The 8250-nt window shown below is 39.7% G+C and overlaps 1 pseudogene; it reads left to right on the forward strand.

Moving 5' to 3' along the window:
* The first annotated feature begins 1112 nt into the window (after positions 1 to 1112).
* Positions 1113 to 6893, forward strand: LOC109115060 (pentatricopeptide repeat-containing protein At2g17033 pseudogene; annotated as a pseudogene).
* The last annotated feature ends 1357 nt before the right edge of the window (positions 6894 to 8250 follow it).

The following is an 8250-nucleotide window of genomic DNA, read 5'->3' on the forward strand; positions in this document are numbered from 1 at the left end:
CCGTGTTTGGTTTGCTAGAAGATAAAAGAAATGCAAAGTCCAAGAAAAATTTGTCACAAAATTTGTTTAGAACGTACCATCGATTTTCTTTCTCTTTTATTTATCTAACAAACCAAATATAATCTTCTGCGGACAACGAGGAAAATTGATGTAACAAGAAAAGTTAGAAAACTGGTCCAACTCCAGCCCTAGCCCCAGCCCCAGCTGATTGATGCACTTGAATTGAAGTATAGATAGAGTATATTCCCAGTTGCCACACACACACAAAATAAACAGAGTACAGAGTAATAGACACTAATGAACTAGACAGCAATGCAAGTGCTGTATTGCTGTAGTCAATAGATTGACGGGCAAGGCAAGTGGGCCCCAAATAGGCCGACCTTGTCTTTACAAACACCTAATGAACTTAGGAACCGAATCTAGCCAACCAGCGGCCACCACAGCAATCACCAGTCACCAGTCACCAGGTCCATGTCTTTCACCCCGTCCAAGGATTTAAGGACACTAGAACACGCCAAAAAAGGATTGGGTCCCAGCTGTTGCTGCATGTGGGCAGTGGGCTTATCTATCAGCATCATGTTTCCATGAATGTCAATTACCCTCTCCAGTCCCCATCCCACTTCCCACCCACCCAACCCAAATCCCCAAAACCAAAACCAAAAGATGAGCAGAGACCTACCGACTTGTCCGCCCACGGCCCACCCAATCCAAACTGCCTACTCCCATGCACCTGCCACGTTACATTCAACTTGCAGAGTTAGCCGATTTCCGGAATCATTCTCTGCACTGCAATTCTTGAATTTATCGTCCTTTGACCCTAACAGTGGACACTGGTTGTATAAATTATAAAATCGCGATATAAGTAACAACGAAACTATCTATCTCGGTTTATTACCATAAATTTAAAGTTTAAACCACTTGACAGCCTTTCGAGTTTCGCCTTCTTCTCTCTATAAATATCGACTTTCCTCCCTCTCTTTCGTCACCATCAACCCCACAACTTTAAAAAGAAACATCGGCTTCCACAGTCCTCACGAAAGAAAACCCAATCCAAGGAAAACTTCAAAAGAAAATAAAAAAGGCTTCAAAGGATGAGCTCTTGTTTGGAGAGGATGGCGAGGAAGAGAAGCAAAGAAGAAGAGAGCTTCAGAATGGTGGGAAATGCGACGAAATCGCAGAAATTCAACAGCGAGTGGGATGTGAAAGCTTTTCTTGGTGTTGCTGGTGGAAAGAAGACGATGAGGAACTCGGTTCAGAAAGGAATGGAAGGGTTGGTGGCGAGTAAGGTTGGGGAGGATGTGAAAAGGGTCGTCGGAGATTCTGTATTCACTACGGTGCCGGAAAACGCGACGATGGAGGGTGTGATGGGTTGGGATGAGGAGTGGCCCTGGTTTTCGAGTCTGGTGGAGGAGCAAACGTTGTGGGGTTGGTTTTGGTTTCCGGATTGGGATACAGGATGCATGGCGGATGGGTCTTATGTTGCAGAGAACGAGGTTCTTTGGGACGATGATATATGGCAACTCAAAGATATCAAGGAAATCCCATGCCCGTCGTCATCAACACAAGAAAAACAAGGAAGATGAGAGGAAGGAATTAAATAGAGGCTTCTAATTTCCTTGTTCTTTTTTTTTCTTACTTTGTGTATCAGATTGTACCCTATAGAATGACATACGTATTCTCGTTTTTGTTTCTCTATGAATTCGTAACATTCAACTCGGACTAAAAAGTCTGCAAACTCTTCTTCAATGCCTCGCCCCGAGTATTGCTAGCAGGAATATTCAACTTTTGAATCATGAACATTTCTGTAATTGGGGATCGAGCTTGAGTAAAGTAATTAAGAATGAAAATCCGAACTCTGCAGAGTGCAGAGTGCCCAAGGTTCAGCTAATAACTGGATGATCACTAGTGCATTAATTAAGTAGCCTCCCCAAGATGAACAATCAAATTAATATTAATTAAACTCTTTGAGTCTGAGACAGTAATAGACAGCTCGGCGGAAGAGGGAGGGGAGGCGATTATTGTACGGTAAAATTGTGAATACCTCGTGCACAGCAGCGCCAGCTCCTTCGTCCCACAATAATAATTCGGAATAATTCACCCAGTTCATCGTTTAATTCAGCTTGATAATCCAGTTATTTGATGGAGCTGACCAATGGCGACTGGCGACTGGCGACTGGTGAGGAAGAGTTCAAACTTGAACGAACTTGAAAAGTTACTGGAACCTTGGATTGAACGCCTGTCTTGTTCGAGGACAACTTGAGTAGTTGGTATTCTAGTTACAAGTTATTCCTGTATGAGAATGGCTGGAACCTTGGATTGAACGCCTTTCTTTAATTAAGATTTAAAAAGTGTGAGTGACCTCTCTCGTTTAATTTACTTACGTAAGAGCAATTACATGCAAAATACAGCTATATAGATGCTAAATGCCCTCACTGTGGAATTTTATTTGGATTAATTAGATAAGGTAGATTTTCGGATACTTTTTTATTGATCCTTTTTCCTTTGGAAGCCAATACATAGGTACAACCATACTAGTTATATATACGGGACGAGATGTCTCAATTTGTCCTTACTCCTTTGCAAAAGCTAACTAAAATTAAAAAAAAAAATAAAAGCCTTTCCCGTTAAAATGGTTGAAAGGAAGGTAGTAATAAGAACGGAGAAAGAATGCCCTGATTGTTTTGTCGTTAAAGTTAAACCCCTCCCTCCGTAAATATAAATATTAAGTAGGGTGACTTTGTCATTATGAAAAATGGATGGCCTAGCGGTAAAATTACCGTAGAATATATTTATATAAAGATTAGAGAGTAGAGCCATTTTAGTAACTAACTAGTATATATATGGGGCCCAGTTGTACTCACAAAATTAAAGAAAAAGGAATGTACCCCAAATCACTCCAGATGTACACCAGGTTGTGAATTGCGACGTCTCTGCTTTGGAGCCTCGAGGGTCGAGGGAGCGCGGGAGGTTACAAATTACAGTAAACAAAGATAAGGTTAGCTTTAGCTACCAAATAGAAACCACGTGAATGATGGATGATGGGTTTCGCCTTCCCCTAGCATAATGACGGGATTATCCTCTTTCAAGATGAGGGTGTGACTTAGAAGCCGGAAGGGTAGTTTAGTCTTGCAATCGCACTCGCACTCACGCCTGTAGGCTGTAATATGTTAATGATAATATTGTAAAGCGAGTGGGCTATTCGTGTGAAAGAATTTAGAACCAGCTGGGGGCCCGGTCCCGTATGCTTGGTTCGTTTCTCGTGTATGTGTTAATTGATACTAGCATTGAAAATCAGTGATGATCATGGAACTGGAGCCATGTATGATGGAATGAATTCTCATGACTCATGAGACCCATCTAACGGCTAGGTTGTGGGGACAGGACGCTGAAACAAGGTGGGGTCCGCGCGTTCATTTAGATTCATCATTGCCTGTAGTCGGTAAAGAAAATGGCAAGTGAGCCTCTGAATCTGCATTTGCACCAAGGAAACAAAAATGTCCAAACACTTGGAGATGCTGATGGGGGGAGGGCATTCGGCTTCAGATGTTGGAACTTGAAACCTGTGAAAGTTGGAAGTGGAAACCACTAAGCACCAGACCTCCTCCTCCTCCTCTTAGGCTAGTCGAGTGGATTCAGTGGAGTCGATCGAGATTCCTTTACATGGGAGCGGGGGCCCTACTTAGGAAATATCAAAAACTCAACAACCTATGTATCTGTATGTATAGATGACCCCCCCCTATCCCCTTCGGTCGGCCCTCGGGATGTTATAGCCACGCACGGGTGTAGCTAGACTGGTAGAGATGTAAGATGTTCATAGCTAGCCGCCTCCTCAAATGCATAAAATAGACCTGCAACTGACAGATTGGAATCGTCCTTCTTTGAGGTTGAAACCTGAAAGGGTCAATCGTTCACAAAACTTCAAAGTTATCCATAAACATACTTTACTGTTTACGTAAAGTTCTATCAATCTCCAATTCTGATTTTTTGGGGTATTTATTTAACACAACAGACTAACTTTTCTACGTGAGTGGAAATAGCGGGACTCGAATTGGAATCTCTGATGGGACTATCCAACTCACATGCCAACCGACCCACCATTCAGCTGGTCATCTACAATTCTGATTAATGACCTCTACAACTGAAAGTAATTTATCATCCCAACTTAGCTAATGGGTAAAATTGCACATATATAGTATTTTCCTTTATCATAAAAAAGAAATACCCAACAGATAAGCACGGTCAAGTTTGGCCTAGGCTACATGAGATCAGATTCAGTTTTCACAAGACCCTGTTCACTCTGTTGGTATAGTCTCTCATAGACTTGTATTAGAAATATCTTTGTACCCTAGGATGGCAATGGAGTGGGTTTGGGGAAGGTTTATAAATTATAGATCATCTCTACCTCCTAGACCTCTCAATTTGTATCTTTTCCAAAACTCATAGTAGCGGTTTGAATTTTCAAAATCTAAATCCTTCCCATACATGAAAATACATAACTCTCCCCACATTTGAGGGTAATAAGGTGGACCGATTGATAGATTGGGTGTATAATTTACATCTAATTTCTTATTGTTTATTGTTATATATAAATAATAAAAAAGTAAAATAATATAAACAAACATCAAAACTTTAATTATTTGATTATTTAATTAAATAGTTAAAAATACAAACTATAAATTATCCTTCACATAAAATTGATATGAATTCCAACAATATACAAATAAAGAAGAATTGAGTTTTAACTTATTATCATACCCTATTCATACCCATTTAGATTATGAAATCCAAAAACCTGTCCCTATCCAATATCCATTATTTTTTTTTTTTTTAAAAAAGGGTAAATACCCCCCTGTACTTTGCTTTGCTTTGCAACAAAACCCCTCCTATACTATTACCGAAAGACAAAGACCCCCTTTCCTTAGCTTTCCATCCACCAAAAATCTGTTGTAATATTTTTTTAATCCCCATACTGCTCTTATAATTACTATTTGAACAAAAAAAACACTATTCATTTTCCCATTAGGAAACACTAACAGCAGCGCTAATCCCTCTGAAATGTACTGGTGGATGTATAGAAGTTAAGTAATAACACCAAAAAATACGTAACTCAGTCATCAACAAAACGCACATAAAACGATCTTTCATCAATGTATAAACTAACAGACGTTACGCAATCAAGGGTTCTGACGCAGTGGGATCTCTGAAATTTTACGACCCCTGGAAGATTGTTGTATAAGAAAAACCCATCCGAAAGCCATGGGCGGGTGAGCAAAAACCATAAATCAAGGGGTCTTTTATTTTGTAAGAAACTGTAAATAAACTTGAACCCTCCCAAACCAATAAAAAAACTGAAGAACAAAAGAAAGAAAGGTAGAAATATGAAAAAAAAAATACACAAGAAATTTGATACGGAAAATAACAAAGAAAATATGGAAAAAAATAGAAGATTAGATCTAGAAAGTAAAACAGAGTGGCAAAACCAAGCAAAACAAAGCATAAGGAACCATAGGTGGAATGCAAAAGATCAAAGCTTTAGAACTCCAAAGACAATCCATACAAAATTGTGAAGAAGACAGAGAATAAGGATACGCTTTGATATCATAAGGATGCCTCGCCAAATTGATATCAAATGTATCGGAAGTATAGACAATCCATACAAAAGGAAAAACCCATAGACAGAGAATAAGGGTACGCTTCTCGGGCTGTGTTTTTGCAGCAATAGGATCACACTAGAAATCCCCAATGAAGAATCCTTGATTTTTTTCCCTCCAGTTCGAAAGACGGCTGAGACAGATATACGAGACCTCACCCGAAATCCGTTCTTAGAAGTCAAAAACTGCCTCCAAAACAACCTAATCTGGAACGGAACCAAGATCCTCCTATGCGAATAGACAATTTCAGGATTCAAACCCTCTTCTTTTGAGTTCAGGTCTCTTGTGAGTGGATACGGTAGATTAGGATTATTCACAGATATGCGAAGAGTTCTTCGGAAAATGGATGATGCTGGGTAAATTTGTTCGAACATGGTTCTTTCGTCGTTTGGAGCTCATAGCGAGCTATCGGAGATGGCTTCGTGGCTTCAAAAAATGAAGGATTCTAACATTTCCTTTTCGATACGGACGTACAATTCTTCATGCCCAACAATCACGTCCTTGCTCAAAGACTTGAAATCTGTCCCCCTTTCGATAGAGGACCTGAAAGGAAGGCTACTAAAAGATGTAACCTTGTCCGTTGAACAACTAATCGGATATTCTGTACTAGTGGATGCCTTGAAATGGTGCCCTTCGGAGGGGAAGTTGGATTTACACGGAATGCACTTGGCTACTGCTTATTTGATCATGCTTTAGTGGATACAAGTGCTAAGATCAAGGTTTAGTGCGGGAAGCTGGGTAATTCCGATGGAGTTTAGGGTGATATGTGGATCGGAAAAACACAGCAATGTGAGGGGAATCGACAGTGAAAGCCCTGGTTAAACAGATGATGGTTCGGATGAGAAGTCCGATGAAAATTGATCCAACTAATGTGGGATCGATGCTTTGTTGCAGAGGAAAAGCCGTGAGGGACTGGCTGAGATCGGGGGGAGAGAAAGGGAGAGACAGAAATGTGTGAAGGAACGGGGATTATCGTGCAGCGTGAGGTTGAAGAAGATGAATAGTATTTTTAATCTCAGGATAGGGATTAAAAAATATTATTTGGACGGAAAATTAAGGGAAGGGAGTCTTTATCTCATGATGATAGTACAAGAGGTCTTTATCACAGACCCATAATACGAGGGAGTCTTTGTAATTTACCCAAAAAAATTATGGCTCAATTTAAAAAAAGTATAAATATAAATATGTACAATACAAATACATCATTTTGCACTCTACATGTTTGTATTTATATTCCTTGCACACTTAGCCTATCTATTTGGCGAGGCATCTATACTTCCGATACATTTGATATCAATAGAGTGATTTCAGTGCCAGCACATGTTCAGTTCGATTTTCCTGCTAACCTCTTCTTCCTCTCTTCTCTACTAACCCACTCGAATTGGACCACCTGTCCTTATCTATCCAACCTCCCAACAAATGTCCAACAAAGGTTAATCCTCTGTTAACTTTATTTTTATGAATTAATTTTTTGGGAAAAGGTTAAAGGAAATCCAAACTGGGATTAGGCGGCCCATGATGCACGATCTATCATCTCTCCCTCTCTTGAATCTCGACTGGGACTGGATTCTAGACAAAGCGACAGCTGGGAGGTTGATCGAGCCTCGATTCAATTAAAATTCATTTTATGAAGAATATATAATGCAAATATACAATAGTGGTTTTTTAATTTTTATTTTAAATCCACGACAATTAATTGGGAAATTAAAATTTGAGTGAGATTTGGATCTGAGCGTTGCTTTTTAAAAGGATGCTTTGTAGTTAAAGAGACAATAGACATGGAGAAGAGAAGAGAGTGAGTGACTTAGTAGTTAAAGATCTCTTTTTGCCACTGATACAAATCAAATATATACAAAAATTACAGAGACTAACAGAAGAAAGGGAGAGATTTTAAATCCTTCATTAAACTTTGTCGGAACCGTTTGGAGCGGTCTTCGCCTATAAAAGCAGCTCTGGGTTTTCCATTTCTCTTTATACTGATCAGAACGACGTCCTTTTCGCCAGATCTTGATTCTCCTAAAAAACGAACCCCGAATCGAATCTGAAGGAAACTGGGTTTCGTCTTTGTTACCAACACTTGGCTTCCTCTTCCTCTCTCTCTCCACTGTGTCTGTGGCTTCTTGTAGGGAGGCGACTAGAAATTTAAAGTGAGAGTATAATATATACATAGGTAGTCAAGCAAGAAAAAAAAAGAGTCTTTTTCCTCTTCTCCATGTCTTTCTACAAATATTGACGAAACGGTCTGTATTCGACACTTCACCCTTCCTTCCAGGTTTTCGGCACTGCCGTCCTCTACAAATAAAGTTGCATTTAAGTGGGGTATCTGGCCGAGTTATTCTCGACTGGTACTGTTTGACAGGGGTGAGAGATTGGAACTGGCAATTTGTTTCCGTAATAATTAGCATGCATTAAAGCTTCTTTGCAATTGTAATAATTTGGGAATAAAAAATAATTTAGTTAAGGGAAGGTTAAAGTTTGTTGGACATTTGTTGGGAGGTTAGACAGATAGGGACAGGTGGCCTAATTTGAGTGGGTTAGTAGAGAGGAGTGGAGGAAGAAATTTGCAGGAAATCTTAACAGAGGTGGTTTGTACTACTCA

This window comes from Nelumbo nucifera, chromosome 4 (assembly GCF_055504915.1).
Source record: "Nelumbo nucifera cultivar China Antique chromosome 4, China Antique-T2T, whole genome shotgun sequence".
NCBI classification, from domain to species: domain Eukaryota; kingdom Viridiplantae; phylum Streptophyta; class Magnoliopsida; order Proteales; family Nelumbonaceae; genus Nelumbo; species Nelumbo nucifera.